At 40.2% G+C, this 23,975-nt stretch overlaps 1 pseudogene; it reads right to left on the bottom strand.

The window, feature by feature from the left end:
* Positions 1-15,028: 15,028 nt before the first annotated feature.
* LOC124872180 lies at positions 15,029-17,069 on the bottom strand (annotated as a pseudogene).
* Between the last annotated feature and the right edge of the window lie 6,906 nt (positions 17,070-23,975).

Genomic DNA, 23,975 nt, shown 5'->3' with positions numbered 1-23,975 from the left:
TCTCACCGTGATTACTATAGATCTCTCCACAGCTTGGTTGCAGCATTCTCAAAACAGGTGGCCGCCCAACCATCCAAGGCTCGAGCCACCACCTCAGACGCGGAGTGGATCCTTCTGAAAGTCATCAAACGGAAGTGGTCAGAGCCCAGGTGGACGGGTCCATTCCAGGTCCCCTGCTGAGACCACTTAGCTCCAGGTCAGTCTACACCTGTGAGTGAAGACCAGGACATCACACAGAAGAGGCGGATGTGATTGAGCTTTCCTCTCTTTCACTGGTGGTCGTAGCTGCTCTCCCACCGAAGAACTGAACTGAACACTCTGAACTTTAAAATAAAAAAAAGAGGTCTTTTGTGTTTCACCATATTGTTAATCCTTATCTTCCTTTGTAGGTACCTTTGAAAAGAATGGGAGGTAAAAATCTAGGACCCGGGCCCCTTAAGGGTTGGGTCACGGGAGGTATAGGTGTTTTATCATTTTTCATTGTCACATTGATTCTAGGTTTGTATTGTGAACTTCCATTCCAGACATGCTCTGACAGCCGCCAAACTGAGCAAATGTTCAAACGAGCAACCAATAAGGGAAAAGCAGACTGGTGTATGGATAGAATCGAGGGGGTAGAGCTCAATTATGTTTGTGGGGCCACCACCACCTTTTCTTTTGACCTCTGTCTGGTAGTGAATTGCGGGAATGGCGGAACCGGGTTGGAAGGTTATGCCATTTATTTATGCATGGACGAAAGATGGTCTAAGTACTGTAAACAACGGAGTTACTCTTTTCTCAGGCACCTGCCATGTGGCTCTTGGAGCAGGGTGACTAGTTGGACGGGCTCTGGATGGACTCCTGATAAAAAGGCAGTACCCGGTAATTTGACAAATATCAGCATCCAGTGTGGCACGCTAGGTGGAGCCATTACCAACGGACGTAACCCCCTTATGCTCTCCATGTACATTAACTGCACTCAAATTCAATTCAAATTCAATTCAAATTCAAAGATACTTTATTGATCCCCGAGGGGAAATTAGAATTAACTGCACTCAATCCTCTGTAGAGTATTTTACTCTTGCAGTATGGAACTTGATTACTCCACATTGAAACCTATAGAGGTAATCCAAATGGCCACAGGATATACCGAAGATAACCTTTGGCTTCAGTGGATAACACAAACAGCAAAAGAACAAAGCAAAGCTGAGTGTGTGGCCTGTGCCTCGGCCCGACCACATCCTTTTTCCTGTATTTCCTCAACGTCCTCCTTTGTCATAGTCCAATGCGATGATGACATGAAAAGGGTGTGACGACTTTCACACTAGTGCTCAAACTCCAGCCCCGAGTACAATGGAATCTCAGAAAACAAAAACAAGTATGAGCAGAAATGAAACTTTGAAACCAAATTTAACAGTGAAAATCTTCTAGATTAGAATTCAACTGCAGCAAATAAAAAATACACAAGGTTCTTGAGAAATAGAATAAATGGTCAAACCATTTTCCATTCAGAAAGAACATTCTAAAAGCTCTCTTAACAAGAACCCAGTTCCAGCCTCCACATTAACGAAGGGTAGCGTTCTGTAGGTCAATTTGGTTCCCTCTCATCACCTGTAAAAAGGCTACTGATAGAGAGATAGGAACTGCTCCTTTTAGCAGTGGTAATCAGTTATATTCGCTCAGGGTTTTCATGCAAAAGAAAGAAACAGAAGTTAGCAAGGATGGTTCAAGCAATCACCTTTTCTCCTGGAAGCATGACGTGCCATTCTGCCTCACCCTATCAGCAAAGATTTTGTTCTAAACTATGTATTGCTCAGACATTGTCCTGAAAAGAGATAGATTGACACTGCTAGCTACTGTGTTTTTGTACAGTAAGTCAAAATAAGCTGAAAAGTCTTCAATTTGATCCAGTGCCTGAAAATAGTATGTCTAGTGCGCATTTTATTACCCTTCAAAAATTTGTCATCTTATAAAACCGTGTGTGACCTCACCTCATGTGTTATTCTATTCTTATATCGATCTCATAAACTTTTGACTTAACCCCCTTTTGATCAGAAAGATACATCAGAACATTCAGATGTGTTATTCAGGCTTCACAGATAAGGTCAGGTTTCCCATCTTATTCGACATGAGACATTAACTTTTTCACTTTTGTACTTCAAATGGTCCTCTCAGTCATAGTTAATAATGTTTCTTTTTTGATATTAGATGTTGTTTTTTAAACGAGAGATGCATAATTGAGATGAGGCATCCCAGTTTATTCAATGGAGAAGGAGATTTGCAGTTTTCAACTGCCACTAAACTGTCATTGTGGGGCTGCTGAAGTAAATCAAGAGGATAGAGAATGGTGGCCAAAGCCAGTCTACCTCTATCTCACTCCATATCTGTCTGTCTCCTCTCTCTAGTTCTTTAGGCAATTTTAGATGGTTTTTGTCTTTTTTCTGCTTTTAATTAGGCCCGAGCAGGAAAACTGCAAGGGCCTATTGTAATCGCTCGAATTCTTATTATTATTCCGGGGACTTTTGGCAGGGCAATATGGGGACTTTGCCATATCCCAAAACTCTCCAAATTTTACCCAAAATTGTCCCCCGCGTGACATTTTTGTTCTTTAATGTCGTCGTCAGTGGGCGTGGCCAAACCACTTAGCCACGCCCCCAAATGTGAGATAGGCCAAAACGTAAGTCGTACAGATCTGACATTTGGCACAATGCTAGAACTCCTCAAACCAAGGAAAAAAGTATCTTGGGGGTATGCCCTCAAATGCACAGGAAGTCGGCCATTTTGGGTCAAAGGCTAATTTTTGCCCGTTTCTCACTTTTACTCACCTCGAACTTTAACGAACTCCTCCTAGGGATTTTCAGCTATCGGCTTCATATTTGGTCAATATGCAGTTAAGGCATGGGGGATTAAAAGTTATCAAAATTTTGAGTTTTCGGCCATGTTTAGGGGGCGTGGCCGGGGCACGAACTTGCCGTTCGCGCTCAAAGTGAAAAGATGCAATAACTTTCCCAAAGAAACGACAAATCAAACCAAAGTTGGCATGAAGGAGGACCTTTGGGTTCCCGATGATCCTATGGGGTCATATTCTGACATCATCAAAGCCACGCCCCCTGAAAACCGGAAGTCACTTTTTTCACTTGGAAAGGTGCCTCTCTGACCCTCTTGACCCAATCAACTTGAAAGTGTGTCAGAAGACAGACAACTAGTGGGTCTAACTTCGTTTGAAGCACAGTAACTTTTCAGAAAAGGGCATGGCCGTGGTGGCGCAGCAAAGTCAGACGTCACGCCATGGCCATACGTTTGCCTCTAATTTCCACATAGATCATCTGATCTGCACCAAATTCAATGTGATTGATCCTTGTCCAGTCCCCAACAGAGATCTGATGACATATTTGGTGGGCGTGGCCTAATTCGTCCACAGCGCCCCCTAGACAATTTAAAAGAAACAGCCCCAAGCCATGCTTTGACCAAGGAATCTGAAATTTGGTACACTTATGTATCTTCTCTGGACCTACAAAAATGTCTCTTGGAGCATTGGTCTAAACCCCACAGGAAGTCGGCCATTTTGGATTGAAGTTGCCATTTTGACCCTCTTTTGGGCGTTTTTAGCCCGCATATCTGAGCGAACTCCTCCTATAGCTTTTGACTTAGAGATTTCAAAATCACTCAGTATACTCTTAAGGCATTGGGGATCAAAAGTTATCAAAACCTTTTTGATACATGAAAGCGTGTGGGCGTGGCCACGCCACAAAATATGACTTCTTGCCATAAAACATTAAATTGATATAGCTCCTACAAGGAAAGTCACAGACAAATTAAACCTTCTGGGATTGATCTGCCTCTAGGCCTAAACAATATTCACTGATCAGATGCTGACATCATCGAAGCCACGCCCCCTGAGAACAGGAAGTAGAACGTTTTCCTTTACATAGTCAATGTTTGATGTTCTTCACCTAATCAATGTGAAGCTGTCCCAAATAACAGATAACATGATGGTGTTACACAGTCGCCAGTTCTCACTGCTTTAGCTGGAGAGTGTGGCCATGATGGCGTGGCGAATTCTGATGTCACGCCACTGCCATACGTTTGCCTCTAAATTACACATGCATGGTCTGAATCACTCCAAACTGATAATTCTTGATCTCTGTCAGCCCCCAAACAGCTCTATTGGATTACATTTAAATTTGGATCAATAGCGCTCCCTAGGACACTTCAAGGGCTATATCTCCCTCATACATCATCGGATGCACTTGAAATGTAGTATACATGATCGTGAGTTAATGATGGACATGTTCACACAGTCAACTGATGACAGCATTTTAGCCCCGCCCACAAACAAACAAGTGAGTGCAGCTTCCTTTAGGAATGTCCCATTTACTCCAAACTGATTATGGTTGATCTTTGTCAGCCCCCAAACACCTTTATTACATTACATTGACATTTGGATCAATAGCACCCCCTCGGACACTTCAGGGGCTTTATCTTCCTCATACATCATCGGATCCACTTGAAATATAATATAATTCATCATGGATTAATAGTGAACATGTTAACAAAAAGTCAGTGCGTGAGCTAAAGTGATCTCATCAAATAACAGCCAAGTGAGTGCAGCTTCCTTCGGGAAGGTTGGATTTCACCCACATTTTGAATGCTCTCGGCTGAAGAAGAACCCTGCATGACTCAAGATGGTATGAAAGGTTGCTCACTGTGCAGTCTACTGTTTTTTCTTACTCGCTACAAAAACTTTATTGGTCTGTCTTTAACATAGAATGCCAGATTTTAAACAAACTTACCGTTAATGGTCCATGTTGGGTGCCTTACAATATTATTTCATTATATGGTTGGATCAAAAAACTACAAACCCCAGGCCATAGGAAGACTGATGTTTCAATGTTTTAGGTCCTTTAAGAAGTCTCACAACTTAAAAATACTGCCTCATTACACAAAATACAGGTCCTTCACACAGTTCTCTTCAAATCGTACAGATGATACTTTTAAGTCTTTCACTCACCTTTCACATGTGAATGTCCTTTCAAACTTTGTCATACATAATTTGGCTTAACTCTGTCCTTCTTCTTTTCACTTGCTTTCAATGTTAATTGATTTTACTTGTAAAGCAATTTGTGCTTTAAACTCATAAATAACAGAATTACTACTTTCAAATACTCTTTGATCAATACATATCATGATCATGAAGCCTACTGATAACTTTTGCCAGGAGCCAATTTTTATGCAATGTGTAAAATTCTAATAAAAGTGTATTTATTTACATAACACTAATTCACAACATATGTACTGTCAGGTTACTTTATTCCAATTATAAACATTGAAGTCAAGTACAAAAATTCCACTTCATCATACATACATTACATCCCACAATGAGGTCAAGTTCAGTTTATTATTGTACTTCTTTACATGTTTTCTATGTAAAGGAAACAGCAGCTTGCATCGAATCATTTACTTGCAGTGTTCACTCTTCTTGGATGAGCATGTAGCAAATGGATGGTTGATGGCAGTGTCCTTGACTTGGCAGTCATCCCTCATACTGAGCAAGCATGTAGTTGCAGTAGAAAGGATAAACTCCTCTTTAGCATGAAAAAAAACATCTAGTGCAACCAGTACCAGCCTCCCTGAGAGGCCATCTGACATGACTGACTGGAGGTTTGAGAAGACAGTACACACAAAAGAACACAGAAGCACTGATCCAGGAGTACCTTCAACAGAGACAAAAATTACACAGGTTAAAAAGGTGTTCATAGCAATTACAATATTTTAAGCGTTGTCATTTCTTTTATAATATTGCAAATTTCACATGCCATTGTCAACAAAACCAGCAAGGCACCACAGGGAGTTGAACCCTGTCCCAAAATTGAGAGTACCTCTACCAGTGCCTTTTGCTTTTTTTGTGTAATATGACAAGGTAAAGCAAAACCTCCATCAAGAAAAGCATATTCAATGTTACATTTCCAATTACATTAAAAACATTTTCATAGGCCAGCATAATTAATAAAGCATGTCCAATTCACAACATGCTCAACGTTTGTCAATTTATTTGCCATTAAATGCTGTCTTAATGGAGGAAACGAAACCGTAACAACAATTTACAAACATACTTTATATTACATGCAAAACATCAATAAATGAAAAACTAATTTACATTTAAAAAAAATCTATCCAAGTACATCAAAACACATCTATTCAATTACATCTAAATATATTTCATTTTTATGTGCTCATATGACATTTAAAAATTGAAACTATAGCCTCATGATCACTAAAATATGTAGGCACAACAATTGCCTCTACGTCATACACTGAAGATTTCACATAAACATGATCAATTAAAGTGCCACTCTCGGTTGTTGGCTCTCTCACAATCTGATGATAGCCTCTCTCTGTCACAAATTTGGAGAAATTAGATGACTTCAAAAAATCATCATTAAAATCTCCAATCACTGCAGCTGTGTCACTTAGTGGCTCAAGCCAATCAAGTAACATGCCCAAGTTCTTCTTAAACAGTGACAAAGGATACGACGGTGGGCAATAAACAACAGCCACAACAATACTGAAGCTCTGAAAGTGATAAACCAGACACTCCAAATTAACATCTGGTACACTCAGAACTTCATATGCCACACCATCAGCGCAATACATGCCAACTCCACCGTGCTGTTGGCCCTGCAATTCCACTAATGCTGGAATATTGCAGTTATACAATAAACTTCGTGGACAGTTCTTAAAACTGTAGCCAGCAATCTTTACCGTATCAGCTGAAAAAGCTGCAGGCAGCCATGTTTCTGTCACAGCAAAGCAACTAGGCTTAACCTGCTTTATACAAGAGGCCAAATCAGCCACATGTCCAACCAAACTTTGCACATTCAGCAAAAAAATACTAAAATCTTTCAAATTTAAACTACCCAACACATTATCCATGAATAAAAGTGACATGGCCTTAAGGGCAACCTTTATGTCCTCCTTACAATAAATCCTCTTCTCATCAAACTCCTGAATCACAAGCCCTGACAGGTTTCTAACACGACTCAATGCTACATAAGCTTGTCCCGCTGAAAAGATCTTATCCAAATTAACTACGGCTCTGTCAACAGTTACACCTTGTACCTTGTGAACTGTACAGGCCCAAGCCAATTTCAGTGGAAACTGCCTCCGCATTCCACCTTTCTTTGTAGCCCGTTCTTCTGCTGGTTCAATTGCAGTGGCGCCAACAAAATCAGCTGAAGTGGTCTGGCACTGCTTCCTACTCTGTGACCCAACATGATCTTCATCAAACTTCACATAAACTTTGAGAGGAAAGTCAGCCTTTTCAGACCACACAATTCCCACAACTGTCCCACAAGCACCATTCACCAAACCATCTGCAACATCAACATTTTTGCACAACATAACACGAGCACCTTTACCCAAACACAAGTCCTCAGATAAACATGTAGTAGAAGCTCTAGCATGATTCCCTTCTAGCAATCTCAGTTTACCCGTCTTTTTATCATTCACATAATCTCGTGCTCCAATCACTATATAATCAGGACAGCACTTACTGGCCTGCTCAATATTGTGCTCATTTACCTGTCGATTTGTTGCAAAAATATGCAAGGCTGAGCTGACCTCACCAGTTTCACATTGCTTTAAGAGCTTAACATCATCTGCCAACATTGGAGCACCTTTACTATGAACTCTGACTCTATTTAGTAACTCTGCAAACACACTATCTTTCTGTCTAACTATTTATGTTAATTCAACAATCTTAAATAAACTATGCCACAAGTTACTAGTTACACTCTCCACATACAAGGCTTTGCCTTTTACTGGAGGTAACTGGAAAAAATCCCCAACAGCAATGACACTAACATTTCCAAATGAAGAAAAGTCACCAGTCTGCTTTATCTGCCTCAACCTACCGTGGATATATGACAACAAGTTATGGTCTACCATAGATATTTCATCAATTATAAGAAGCTGGAGATCACTATATTTAACTCGCAATGAATTCAGCTTCTCTTCCCCCAATGGTGTATATGGTAGCCTTACATCCATTCCAATGCTAAAAGTGTTATGAATCGTCATTGCTTGCAAATTATGAGCCGCTATACCAGTAGGAGCCGTTAACAACACGGAGACATCATCTGGATTACGGCATCCTCGCAATAACAACCTCACTGACTCATACTGAATGGCTTTAATCAAATGACTCTTTCCAGTCCCTGCACCACCAGTAATAAAAACATGCAATGGTTTAGGATTTTTCCCTGAAATCCTATCCAAACACCACCGTCTAATTTCATTAAACACCGACAGCTGTTTCTCATTTAGAGACCTAATTAAAGCCAAACCTTCACTTCTGCTCAAGTTAGTTCTTCTCTCCAAATGTGCAATCTCATTCTTACGAAGCGACAAATCTGGAATAGGTTCTGGTACACCTTCCAATACCTCTTCCCGTTGTTTTACTTCCTCAATACACTCTAAACGTTCCAACTCTGCCTCTGGACACAGCTCACACCAAGCATCTTCCAGGAGTACGTCACTATCCAAATGATGAGGAATCTCTAACTGCTCACAGTCCGGTTCAAACGCAGATTTATTTAGATCCACAACAGACTTCACAGAACAATAAGAACCATCTACAAGACTTACAGAACCACTATTATAGAACTCCTCAAAAGTTTCATAGTTTACAGGTTTAAGTTCTACATCTGCTCTGTAGGGCAGAAACAGCTGCAAATTTGTTTTATGAAACTTTTCAGGGTCCTTCGTTTCTGAAAAGCGAACATAACGCACAACAGCCGGCTGGGTCCGAGTTCTTTTCACTACCAAACCAAAGCCCTTCTTCAACTGGATTACATTTCTGCATCTCTCATTTTTACTTACAGTTCGATACTCGAGACACATGTCTACAAAGACATCATCGTTTGGCCTGTTCTTGTACCGATCAACTGCACTAGTCATCCACATGTCATCAGTGGCACCTTCCTCTGATGCAGCTCTCTGCCTTAAAATACTAATGGGTAAACTCATCCTAACAACATTGTCACCAGTGGGAACAAAAACAACTTTCCTAGAACACTCCTTTAAATGCAGATTTGTTACCCTGTACACTGCTTCCTGAGCACACACATCTCGATTATGGAGATAAACACTGCCTAAAGTTTTCAGTGCCTCTTTGGCACTTAAATTACTGTCTTTGGCAGCTTCTCTTTGAGCATTTCCCAACAACAGACCCATTTCCCGTTCACTTTTAGACATATATGACACAATATAAACGCAACACGCATGTGCATCGACACAATACTGGATATCAAGATTAGCATTCCAAGCTTTTAACAGCTGTCTGCTATATGGATTAATCCAGACCTCATTGTTGCCTTTTCAAAACAACATGAGTATTACGACTACAATGTCTATATGCTGTTTCAAATATATGCTGATTTATGCCTAAACCTCTAAACAATTCCTCAATAGTACCATAGGGACTATTTGCATCCAAAATAGTCTCTTTTACTTTAGAGAAAATACGACTTCCCAATTCCCCACCCATTTTATCCTTATCCAAGCCCTCTTTATTTACACATGAACACTGTGCATTTCGATCAGTTTGATCCTTCTGACAGTTCTTACACCTAACGCTATCCTGATATTTCTCTCCACGACAAATGAATGTTCGTGTGGAGGCCGGGCGAGGAAAATTAAACCAACAAACTGTTTTATTCTTCTTGCGAGTTTTAGAGTGATGCTTCGAATGCTGCTGCACAGACGTCACCACTTCAAATAACGGATCATCTTCAGAGGGAAGTTCACACGTTACATATTTATCTATAAAAGCAACTACTTCCTCATCTGTGCTCTTATCCAAGATAGGAGCATTTTCGACCCAAAATAACGCGTGAATATGTGGCGAGCCACGCTGCTGAAACTCAACTCGATAATAATAATCTATAATCTTACCAATTGGATCCGACGGAGACATCAGAACCTCTCTCAAAAACACATGCCATCTAAAATCAAACATCCTAGCAGCAGTTACAGGATTTTTACGCAACAGTTCACACTTGTCGGCCCACGCCAACTGTTCAACTGTCTGTGCTCGACCTTCTTGCTTCAAGACACTGTTAAGCAGATTGGTCCAACGCATATCAGCAGAGGAAAATGAAGCAAACCAACATGGTTTCCCAAGTTGTCGAACACAAGCCAACAACTCACGTTGTGCTGACTGCCAGAAAGCTGGAGTCCCTCTTATGGGTTTCAGAAACCGATAACCATCATCAAACTCCAATAACTTCTTGAAAGACTCCTCATCTTTCAACAAGTCACTCAAATTGTAGGATTTACCACCTATGCCTTTGCGTAAAGCTATCGACACATTAAACTTAACCTGCTCCAACTCTGACATGTACTGGGCATAAAATAGATATTCTACATTAGATGAAAATCTACCATCAGCATGTAAAATCCTGTTATTAAAATACCGAGACAACGTTAAACAATACGGTCTGCTATCATGATAAGTATTATTCCCAGATGGAAATAATACAGGGAAGCATTTAGCTTCATTTTCTGGATCAGAAAGTAACCTCACTGGATTGTTTCCCTCCCCAGGAGCTACATTTAAAACATTATCAAAATACTGATCCAGAGCTTCCTGACCAATATCTACAGGCATAAGACAAGTATCCTGAAACATACAATGTTGCTGTCTATCATGCAACAGCTCATCTTCACCATCATCTGTAGATTTCTCAACCACTTCACTAGAAACACAATCTTCATCCAACACATCACTGTCATCTATACAAAACTCATTGATCCAGCTCTCATTAAACTCAATATCTTTATAGTGCTTGTTGAACTGCTTTAAATACTTAAGAGCTTGCCGTACATGCAAAGTATCAACAAATTGATATTCATAATGGCCTTTATACGTTAATTTACGCTTTAATTTTACAGCCAGCAATGATCCTTCCATATTACTACGGGGCAATAAATTACATGTTTCTGTTATATTGGATGGGACACAAGTCACAGGTCCATGTACGCCATTTTGTCCTCCTTTAGGCAAAGCTAACATTTTCATAAATGGTATATGTAAGGCTAATAAATGTTGCTCTAAACTATTTAAACAAGCCAATTGTGGAGGAATTACATCAAGGGTTAAATTGTTTATTGCACTTTCAGGTGGCATTTGACCTCTGCTAATCTTAAAATGGCAGGAGTAACAAATCATTAGTTTACCTCTTGGCGAATCTATCCATTCACATGGCATTGCACAATCTTTGTTACATTTGTGCACATAATCGTTACAAATACATTTAGCGGCAATGTCAGCACTAGCTTTGCTTTTCAAATAATAATCTTTTTGACATTCTAAAACCTGATGTCTGAAGAGCAATCTATGACAGACTGAACAGACAAAATCAGGCCCATCTTTAACCTTATCTAGAAATTGTTTCATCACAAAATCAAATTGCTTTGAGTTTTCTTTATGCTGTTTTCTATTTAGTTTTCCACGTATCAAAACCTTCTTCTTATGTCCTATATCGCCATGATATTTTCTTATGCTATTATCTTTTAACTTCTGCCTGTGTTGCTGATTTAACTTGTATTTTTGTTTACTCATTAACTTTACTTTCTGTTTATGAAAGAGATTTTCTTTATATTTTTGTCTACTCGTGGCCTTTACTTTTTGTTTATGCAACGCATCTTTTTTGTATGTCTTACTTGCATCACTCTTCTTCTGTTTATAATATACATTTTGATTATACATATGTCTGTATTTCAATTTAATGTTATACTGCAAGTGATGCCAGTATATTTGTACTTTACTTAACAATTGTTTCTGCTTTACATACCTAGAATAAGGAATTCCAGAAGAATTGTTTTTCTTACTAGAAGTTTGTTCATCTTTGGATTTTCTTGGCCGCATAGATGGTGTTCCTGATAATTCATCAACTTTACATAAACTATAGCAAACTTGCTTGTCACCCTGCATGACACATTTAACTGCATCAAAGTGACAGGTGTCCCATTTTAAATATACTCCTTGATTTGTTTCTGTTGAGGTTGAACTATATTATTTCCACTGGCTGCCATTGTGCACATACAAATTCACGCCTAATGCATTAGCCATTGCATGTATTTCAATCTCTGAAGCTTCATGTCCAACATACTTCATACGCAATTTTTGAACATACTGTGACACGGACGCATATCCACTACCAACCAACCTTTTACCTTCTACTTTGTTTCTTTCCATATAAGAAACAACAGCAAGCCTAATTCTACGATGACTTTTCTGAGACCCGCTAATTACCTGAGCTACAGCTCTGAAGAAACTGTTTGCATCTTTAACTACATTTTCTGTTCTACACACATCCCCTAAAGGCCCAATCGATGTTGACCCTTGAACATCCAATTTGACAAAGTCAATTTTACATTTGTCACACAATCCTTTTGCAACATTTGCACACAAAGGACTAAAAGTTAAGCAATCTTCAGCTGGAATAAAAGCATTATCCACTGCATTACTGCCCTGCGTTTTCATGTCCTCTAAGCCAAAACTTTGTTTATCTATGTCCTTCTCTCTAATATTATATCCTTCCAAATTTAAAAGCTTTACTTTACAATAACCATAACAGGTTTGTGTTTCAGTTTGTCTAACACAAACAACGGTGTCATAATGGTTACCATCAACATTTTGTAAATAAACAGACTGATCCGACAACTGACTACCGTTACATTTATATTCAAGCCATTTATCAATATAATATGTAAATACATTTACACCCAAACAGTCCGCCACAGCTTGAATTTCTACTTCAGTTGCCCAGCTACCAACATATCGCATCCTTGACCGGTTAATATAATCAGTAACAGAGGAAAACTCCGCTCTCAAAATATTCTTATACGAGTTAGGATTCCTCTCCAACTGCTTCACTATAGCAAGTCTAATTTTCCTATGCCATTTCTGTGTTCCACAAACCGCCTGACTCACAGCCCGAAAGAAACAATTTCCATCAGGAACAATCTTGTCCATCATGCAAGGCACTCCTAGCTCCCCAACCAAGCAAGACACTGAATCACTCTTTTCACAATCTACATTCAACTGTTTGCACACAGTCTCTGCAACCACTTGTGAAAGAGGATTAAACATCAAACTTCTACTTCTCACACTGCTGACAAACACTACATCTGAATTGACTTGATCATCAGTCATCTTCGCCTTTTTAAAACTGGAACACTGTGCAGTCATTTTACGCTTCCTGGATTTTTCACAACTTGTAGACTGTTCTTCCTGAACACAGGCATATTGAACAGAGCTACAACCAGGCTGACTTCCTGTACTAACATCACCAAGTTCAATGAAACATTCCTCATTGTCCATTTTATTCACACAGATCCCACTAAGTTCAAACAATGCAGGACCATCACTTGGTTGTCCAGTAAACGTGATAATATAATGAAAAACCTGCTCAAGACTGCTAAAATACAAAACGATGCTCTTCCCTTTGGCATCTACCATCCCATGTGAGTTACGAGCATGGGAGTCTACAACAGCATAATGTCCTCCTTGACTGATAAGGGCACAAGTGTTTCCTTTTACAGTCAGAAAACAAGTCTCATATTTTGGACACATCTCCTGCAATCCTTCACGCAAAGTGGTGTGGACTCCAGCATCTATGAACTCTCCCTGGAGAACATGTACATCTCCAGCAACAAAGTCACCATAGTTCAGTTCAAAAGTCTGCCCATCAACATCTATGTGCTTTGGCAAGTCTGGAACTGAAAGAAGCTCACTCCCGCCACTAATCATGTTATTGTCCCGCAAAAATGTGTACAGCCCATCACCCAAAACTACTACCTTATCTAAAATGTCTGAATCCCATGAAAACACACTGTTAACTTTGTGCTCTGCTAGAGCAACAACACTTACAGCTGCACACTGAACACCACCATATTTAAACCGACCATCACCCTGATGGAAGGATCCACTAAGTGACCTGACATGGCTAACTGCACTGCCACCATGGCATGCATCTGTAGCCTGTTTGTCAGCAATCACTGCTGCACATGTATCCATATTAATGGACATGTGTTCCACTGAAATGGTACAAACTCCATAGCGATTTGCGTTTAATGATTTGCTCAGGTTCATAATATGAAGCATTAAATCATTTAAACACGTATTAAAAACCACTACAGATGTACCAACTTCTGATGCCAACCCCTGTGAATTTCGTACTCCACAGTCCACAACTACAAAGTACTCGTTATGCTGGATAATCAACATGATTGCATCCTGAAGATCAAGGATACACATTCCATCTCGCAACAAATACTCCTCCAGATCTTTAACCAATTCTGCATCCTGCCCAAAATCTAAATTTCCACCAGCAAACGTACCCATCCTGACTTTCCACTTCCTACCAAAGATGCTCTGCTCCTCCACCAACTCACACAACTTGTGCTTTCTGCCTGTCTTCACTCTTTCAGAAGCTATATATGCACCTAACTTCCGACCTTCAACCACAATTTCATCCACATCTAACGACTTCCAGGTACAAATGGGAGAAATTAAATGTTTTATACCTGCAACAACACTAGTTGCAGTTATAGAATCTACATCTAAGGTACTATTTTGAACAACTGTCCCAGGAACAAGAGACATAGGAACCCCCTGTGAACACATGCAAGAAATGGGGTTAACAGCCTGACCTCGGGGTAACGTTTGTGTGCGCTGTCCATCATCCCTCTTCTCCGGCACAGGACCCTCGGTTGCCTCCCCAGGACAGGGAGAACGTGGCACATCACAGACTAACACCCGGTCTTGTGTTGCCTCGGCCTACAGTAGAATAAAATACACAAAATTACTACATCTGAAGTCAGTCTTCAAAATACTAAGCTCATTTATGCCACTTCAACTTTTTTCAGTAATAATAATTTTGCCATGTTCAATTACAGCTACAACTTTAAGTATATATTTAACATAAATTCCACTTGCATTCTTCTTAGGAGTGACAGGCTCCACACCAGCAGGAGGGGAAGTTACGTGTGGTGTGGGTGAAACCTAAAAGAAAAACAAAGAGAAAAATCCAGATAAATACAATACAGTCATCCTTAATAAACTCCTGAACTGATGGACTGATTTAGCTCATTCACACCTGCTGTCTTGCACGCCTAGTCTTCAAGACAGCTGGTTTCTTTCGATGTCCCACAGGCTTTGTCTGTAACTGTAACAAAACCAACATTTCAGCTCTCTGCTAGTAGTTATAGAAGAAAACAGTGACAGTGTAAGTTATTGGTAGTTACAGTCTCCTGCAAATTACCTCGTCGCCTGTGTGAACATCGCCAAGAGCCGATGGAGAAACTTTTTCCACGGCTGCCAACATGACGGGTGAGAACCGGACAGGATTCAGTGGGATGTAGCACTCCTTCAAGGCCACTGGAGTGCCATCCCTCTGTTTAAAAATAATTTGAATAATAAATATAACATCTACATTCCCAGTATTTCCTAATAAGAAGTTGCAGCCTTACTAACCTCACGATGAACCACTCTTTTCTTGGGTGAATCAGAGGTGGACTCAGATTCTCCCGAATGGTTCCTCTGTAATGGCAGAAAATATCACATTTGGAAGTTTACTGACAAAGTTAAATAAAAATTACATTTCATGCAGTTTAAATGACAGGTCAAGACTCTTACCTTCCTGCCCAATTTCACCAGCGTCCACTCGGAAGGGGGTGGAGGTGGAGCTCGTTCCACACCCTTCACAACAACACGGGGCACAAATCTCGTCTTGTAAGGGCGAGACACCTGGCTCTGAACCAGTGGCTTTGGTTCTTGTGTCTCCAGGAACTGATAGGCAGCAATCCACATCAGTTCCGCGAGAAGTGGCATCCCGTCTTCATCGCTGAGGTGGATCTGCACACATGAAAAAAAAAACACAGCAAAGAATAGAGAGATTAAAAACTATTACATATAAAATTCAAAAAACTGTTACCTTATTTGCTACTTACACCATCACGGCTCCAGATGTGAGGACGGGTCCGAGGGAAATAGTCGTCGATGGGGTGATAAGTCACGCCTGAAAATCCAGAAGAAAATACAAATATTTCTAAATTTCTATGATTATGCTATACACGAACAACAATATAGTGCTGTTTATAAGCTTTGATCGTTCTACCTACCCAGGCGGTTCGAACGACGATGAAATTCCTGCTGATAGGCTCTCATCTTGTCCTCTGACTCCGTCAAACGCGGAACCATAGCGGTACAAAAAACCTAAAGAAAACACAATAAGTTATTTACAAACACTATATTTACTATATCAACCATTTAAACAGAAGAAGCATGACAACTCACCTAAGGCCAGCGACTGAGAACAGCCAAAAGGTACCGCTCGAAAGCTTGTCCTGCCTGTTCAGGTGTTTTGCTGGCCGTAAGGTTGTTGGATGGAGCCATGACGCAAACAACGTCAGGCTCCCGAGGAACTACAGCGTGCAGAACCTCGCAGCGCAGGTCATCTGCGCACGCCCCTGGAGTCGACATGACCCCAAAAGCAATGCGGTCACCTGGCATTGGAACAATGCCGTCAGCGATAGACCGCAAATGGGAGGCCCCGATGAGAAGGACGAACTGTAAAACACAAAAGTAAAATAAACAAACATTTACGGGAAAAACAAAACATTTCTACAAACTATATTTAAAACTTTTGGGATTCCAATTACTTTCTCACCAGGACTCCCAGCAGGAATGACCAACTTGTGACGGTGCAGGGTGACCTCACTCATTGGCCATTCCTTGACCTTGTGGCGCCAGCCGGTACCACAACCTATGGATAAAGATACAAAACCAAGAACTTAGATTTTTTTCTTATTTATTTAACATATAATATTTAAACCAGATTGGTCCACATTAACACTATATACACATAACCAATATTTTAATCACTTCATAAATAATAGTAAAACAAATACTGACGTGGAACAAAGTCGCTGGAAGGCTCTGGCATCCCGACACGCTGAGCCCGAGTTGCTTCAACCCTGCGACGAGCAGCTTCGGATCGGCGGTGGGACTTTCCTCGAGGCATCTGCAAATTAACATTAAAGGAATAAATGCTAAAGGTATTCATGATTAAAAAAATATAACTTTTGTAGAATATGTTCACATTCATTTACCAAGATGTACAGTTCATCACAAGATTGTGCATTTTTTCATTAATTACTGTACAACTAAAAACTGTTTGAAAAACATCAATTCAAACATTTAACAGCTTAAATAAAGTTGTACTAATTTTTTGAAAATCAAATGAGTAAATAACACCATAAACAAATTTTAAATTTATATTAGGTACATGTTATACAGTTGCTGTTCTAATGCATGTCAGTAAAGTCCCCACAGTTTTATAAATAAACTGCAAGCAAAAAATGTCATGGACATATTTAAAGTACATTAGTAAATGGCAATTACATTACAGTTATAAGATGTACATTGTATACCGTTTAGTTTGTTGCTTCACATTTTACTTTTTGCAAGTGAACTACCTGTAAACAAAGCCACGTGGGTGACGATCATTGCTCCCATTGGACAGAAATGACTTGGGCAAGACAGAGCACAGACCCGGAAATGTAGGAAAACAGCTGCATGAGACGTGCTGCATGCAGCTCTTCTGTTCTGCATATTTGTTCCGTTATTACAGCTGCAATATTATCGTGAGGTTGAAGAGCAGCTCATTCAAAACACACTTTAAGACGTTGTAGTTATAAGTGTGGAACAGCGTTGAAAGAATACGTGCTGAACGCAGAAGAAGACGCTGTGCTCTGCGCGCGCACTCAAAGACGGCCGGTGTTACAACAATCAGCTGACCAGGTATGATTTCAGAATAACTTACATCTTAGCTATCGGTGGATTGTTAAGTAAAAAGAGATGTACGTTTTCTGTAGTTGGTTCGGATAGGAACCGGATCATATTCAGACCATAGGCGAACCACACCAGAGTCCGTTTGGAAGCGGATACCGGTCCTTCTTGAGCTTAAAGCTCAACAAATGCACATTGAACTATTCTCTGTTTATGAAGTTGTAGCCTCATTAATTAACTTTACTTATTACTTACTAATTTATTTTAAATTATGAACTTTCATACGCTTCAATTCGTTACGTGCAAGCAGTGATGTTAAGTCATGAGAACGGATGCACGTCCTCCGTGACGAGTCCGAACGTCACCTTCAACGGACCCGCTCTCTGTAGTTCTACCTAAAGTCTCCTACCACGAAACTAAGCTTCATAACAAGAGCAGCAAAACTCACGGCAGCCAGCTTACCTCCTCAAACTCTGTGTGCTTCACAAACGGTTTAAGGAAAGGTGCAAACTCCGGTATTTAACTAGCATATTTTACAATATAATTTCGAAATGAAACAAAGCCTAATTTTACTGATTTATAACAAATAAATGCAGGCTTGGTGCAGTCGACATAAATCACTCAGGGTGGAGAGAAAAAACAGCAAGATTGCTCTTTCTTCTCTGAAGGGTTTTGGAAATAAAGGGTTTAGGGAATAAAGGGTTTGGGGAATACTTTGAGCTCACCAGAAGTTTACTCAAAGCTAGTCTGTAAAAGACTAAGGATTATTCGGCGGGCAAAACGGAAACCCCCCTCAGCCAACCAATAGTTTTCAAAGAAAACATCACGTGATTCCATGCAACCAATAAACGTACAGAGCCTTCATTCAAATTTGAAATGGACCAATCACTTCGCTGCCAGTAAAGTCAAACTCTGTAACATCATAGTAAACAGGATACTTCACAATAAAAGTACATTTTGACAGGACGTTCATTAAAACTGCAAACTTCTAAATAATTTCTTTTATATGGTTTATTTATTTAAAACCAGTCATTAATACAAGTGGAAACAGAGCACGAACAAAACATCTTTGATTTCTTTTCCATATTATATTCCATTTTAATAAAATTGCATCAAAATTAATATATATTATAAAAAACAACAATTTACTCCAAATAATGCATTCAGTGTTACCAATTATAGCATCCTGTAATACAGTCCTTACTGTAAAAACTTATTTTAACACATATGTCTCCCATGATTTTTCAATATAAATTTTAACCACCTTCAGAAGTTATTTAAACTGTACATTAGAGTAATACACAACTAATCAATTCCCCCAAGAAAATATTTTCATCAGCATATTTCTGGCAATTTCCAGTGAGTAAATAAATTTAAAAACTGCATTGGTACTTAAACACTTACACAGGACTTGGCACTTTGACTGCAGATTTAATGGGGGTTTAATTCTATTCAAAAATACTTTGTTCATCCCAAAGAGAAAATAAATTTTCTTGTAGTTCATCTTATGAAAAGTTTCTTCAAAGAGCTGTTGTAAATGCCAATGGCTGTGTCTGTCTTACAGCACATTTGAAGAAGCATTTGACTGAAGACACTGTTGTTTTAGGACAGGCTCATGAAGATGATAATCAGGGTTCTCCATAATGTTCTTAATTTTATGAAGAATCATTGTTTGTACAATGACCTCCAGAGGTTCCAGAGGAATCCCCACAACCAAGCCAGCCTTCTTTATTATTACCTGGTGGAGCTTTTTTAAGTCCCTGGCTCTGATGCTGCTACCCCTGCAGATGATGGCAGAAGACATGACACTCTCCACAACAAACGTATAGAGGATATACAGCATCTGGCTGTAAATACTTAAAGTCCAAAGTTTCCTTAAAAAATACAGTTTCCTCTCTCCCTTCTTGTAGATGGCTTCACAGTTGTGTCTCCACTCCAGTCTGATGTCCAAGTGAACACCAAGGACTTATACTCCTCCGCTAAGAGTCTATCTTATACTGGAAGCCTGAGGTGTACACACTAAAATGAATGGTGAGAGTACTGTCCCTGTGGTGCTCCTGTACTGCTATCTACAAGGTTAGACACACAACCTTTGTCTGTTTGTCAGGAACTCTTTGATCCAAGACATAGTAAAGGCCTCCACTTCAGTCTTCTGGACTTTCTGATAAAGTCCTTATCTACTAGCTTTATTACTTTTGTACAAAATAACACAGCTATTCCCACATGCAAAGTACACTCTAAATGAAAAGCTAGTCCCACAGTATTTCATATTTATGAATAATATTTAAACAAACTAAATAACACCTACAAATTATAGAAATCCATTGAAAAACAGAATATCTGAATTAGCTATTATTAGGTTGCTTAAATTTCTAATAACTTGTTTCATATTTAACAGTAACTTTCGGATTCACATCCAAAATCAAGCAGCAGACACAGGACATTGAATGAAAATATCTTTATTTTTAGCAGAAGAGGGATCTTAATACACTGAAAGAAGGGGCTCAGGGATTGCAACATGGCTGAGCATTTCCAATTGAACGGCAGGCTCGTAGGTGCTGTGTATGAGGCGATGCCAGGCTCCTGCGGTCGCTCAACAGCCCGAGTTACGCTGAGGGGTGCGAGGGCCTTCAAAGCTGCTTGCAGGTTTCTAGTTGTTATTTATTCCTTGTTGTTTTGCAGTTAATGCCATTTTTATTTTAATATATATTAGCATTGACTTCAGCTTCTTTAGGTTATATTTTCTTCAGTTTGCTCCAGTATCATCTAGCTCAGCTGGTCGTTTTTTTAGGTTTTGTCAATTCTAGCATTTCAATAACTGTTTCAACAAGTTATTTTGAGGTAACTTCACCTAGTTAATTCAATTCAATTCAAAAATACTTTATTAATCCCAAAGGGAAATTAAATGTTGTTGTAGCTCATTATGTAGGTTTCTTCATAGAGCCGTTGTAGATGCTGATGGCTGTGGGCAGGAAGGATCTCCTGTAGCACTCTGTCTTACAGCAGATCTGAAGAAGCCTCTGACTGAAGACACTCTGTTGTTGTACAATAGTCTCATGAAGAGGATGCTCAGGGTTCTCCACAATGTTCTTTATTTTACAAAGAACCCTTCTTTGCACAGTGATCTCTAGAGGAGTCCCCACAACAGAGCCAGCCTTCTTTATCAGCTTGTTGAGCTATTTTAAGTCCCTGGCTCTGATGCTGCTACCCCAGTAGATGATGGCAGAAGAGATCACACTCTCCACAACAGACTTATAGAAGATATGCAGCAGGTTATGCGAACATATGCGAGGTATTTATACTCCTCCACCATCTCCACCTTTTCTCCCATGATGGAAATAGTTTTTGACTTATTCCTGTTTCTCTTAAAATCTACAATCATCTCCTTTGTTTTAGTCATGTTCAAGACGAGATGATTGTTTCCACACCATGCCTCAAAGCGGTCCACCACCTTCTTGTACTCATCTCCTTGTCCATCTCTGATCCACCCCACGACTGCAGAATCATCCGAGTATTTCTGCAGGTGACAGGAGTCTGTCTTGTACTGGAAGTCTAAGGTGTACAGAGTGAAGAGGAATGGTGAGAGTACAGTCCCCTGTGGTGCTCCTGTGCTACTGATTACCTGGTTAGACACACAACCCTTCAGTCCCTCAAACTATGGTTTGTTTGTCAGGTAGTCTTTGAACCAGGAGATTGTTGAGGCCTCCACCTGAGTCTTCTGGAGTTTCTGACAAAGCAAATGAGGTTGAATTGTGTTAAATGTACTGGAGAAATCAAAGAACATGATCTTCATGGTGCTGCTGGCTTTGTCCAGATGACAGTGGGTTTGTCAAAGCAGGTGTATGATGGCATCTTCAACTCCAACTCCACAGCAATAAGCAAACTGAAGGGGGTCCTGATAGTTTATTGTTTGGCTACTCAGGTGGGCCAACAGGAGTCTCTCTAGGACCTTCATGATATGGGATGTCAGGGCAACTGGTCTGTAGTCATTGAGGACTGATGGGTGAGTTTTCTTTGGTACCGGAACAAGACAGGAGGTCTTCCACAACACTGGAACCTTCTTCTGGGCCAGGCTAAGATTGAAGAGGTGCTGCAGAATCCCACAGAACTGCTCTGCACAGCCCTTCAGGAGTCTAGGGCTGACATGATCTGGACCTGCAGTCTTATTCCGATTTAGTCTCTCCAGTTGCATCTTCACCTGACTTCTTGAGACACACAAGTGGAAGGGGGAGGCAAAGGGAGCATCAGCACCTTCTGATATGGTTGAAGGCAAACATGTAGAAGCAGAAGGGTCCATGGCTGAGGTGGAAGATAAAACATTTGAGGTATTACTGGACAGCTGTGGGTCCTGTGGGTCAAAGGAGGGTGGGATGTCTGTTTAGCTGTGAGCAGGAGAGGAGGATGCTGAGCTTGTTTCTGAACTGAACCTATCGAAGAATGTGTTCAGTTCATTGGCTCTATCCAGACCTCCATCGGTCTGATCATCCTTCTGCATGAAGCCTGTGATCTTCTTCATCCCTGACCACACATCTCGGATATTGTTTTGCTGAAGCTTGCTCTCCAGCTTCTTCTTGTACACCTCCGTGCTGTCTCTTATCTTGACTTTAAGTTGCTTCTGTATACTCCTCAATAATTCTCTGTCTCCCTCTCTGAAGGCTCTTTTTTCTTGTTAAGCAGGTCCTTCAGGTCACCGGTGATCCAGGGTTTGTTATTGGGGAAGCATCTCATGGTTCTGGTGGGGATGATGTTATCCAAACAGAAGTTTATATAGTCGGTTACACACTCAGTCATGGCATTGATGTCCTCTCCATGTGGCTGGCACAGTGCGTCCCAGTCTGTAGCCTCAAAGCAACCTTGCAGAGCTTCTTCAGCTTCCTGTGACCATTTTCTTACATTCCTCTTTGTTACAGGTTGTCTTTGAACGAGGGGCTTATATTTCGAGCATAGAAAAACAAGATTGTGATCTGATTTGCCTAGAGGAGGTCTTGCTGTAGAGATGTATGAGTCCTTGACATTTGCATAAAACAAATCCAACGTTTTGTTTTTTCTGGTAGAGCAGCTGACAAACTGTTGAAACGTTGGAAGTGTAGCAGAGAGTGAAGCATGGTTAAAATCACTAGACATTGCCACAAACACATTGGGGTTTTGTGTCTGTAGCTTAGGAACAACTGGGCTGATGGCATCACATGCAGTGTTGGCAACAACGGAAGGTGGAACAAAAACTGTTGCCAAAATAACACTGGTGAACTCTCTGGGTAAATAATATGGACGAAAACTTACTGCTAATAGTTCAATATCTGGACTGCAAAGACGATACTTCACAGTAACATGTCCTGGATGACACCATCTGTTGTTCACAAATACTGCCAGTCCACCTCCTTTACATTTGCCGCTCCTCTTTAAATCTCTGTCTGCTCGTATGGTTAAAAAGCCAGGCAGAGAGATGCTGGAGTCGGGGATATGATCCTGCAGCCTTGTCTCAGTAAAACAATCCTTTGTAGGGCTTGGAGTTCATCCAACTTGTTTCCCAATGATCTAACATTGCCCATCATAATCGACGGAAGAGATGGTTTGAATTCCCTCCTTCTCTCTCTTCTCTTAGCTCCTGCTCTGCATCCACGGCATCTCCTTTTCAACTCATCAGGGATTTGGGGTAGTAGTTGAAGTATTATTTGAGCTTTTGAGATCTTAATCAGCTGCTCCCGGTTGTAAGAAACAACCCCGTTGCCATGGCAATGCATCATAACAAATGTCCAAAAGTAGAAAAGTATTAGGAAAAATCCTGCAAGCTGCACAGCATCCGACACCGGAGAGGACAGTTGTCCAAAAAAAATCAACTATATCTACCACAAGAGGAAGAGTTCCCAAAAAAGGATAAATCAGAAACAAAAGTAACAGAGCTACTCCAACCTGCTGCCACTTTGAGCGACGCAATTCTAAAATTGCGCCACTCAAATTAGAATTAATTAATTAGAATTAAGCTATTTTTCGTTAGTCTTCCTTTTTAAACAGATCAAATGACAATTTTCCTTTGCTAATATTTCTGCTATTTTGTTAATTTATCAGATTTCAGCTGATATTCTATAGTCAACTTCATCTTGTTACTGCAAGCTTTCAGCTGGAGAAGTCGGCTTACAGC

This window comes from Girardinichthys multiradiatus, chromosome 8, assembly GCF_021462225.1.
Source record: "Girardinichthys multiradiatus isolate DD_20200921_A chromosome 8, DD_fGirMul_XY1, whole genome shotgun sequence".
Lineage (NCBI taxonomy): Eukaryota > Metazoa > Chordata > Actinopteri > Cyprinodontiformes > Goodeidae > Girardinichthys > Girardinichthys multiradiatus.
The sequence above is the reverse complement of the archived record's forward strand: the minus strand, read 5'-3'. Positions and strand labels throughout refer to the sequence as shown.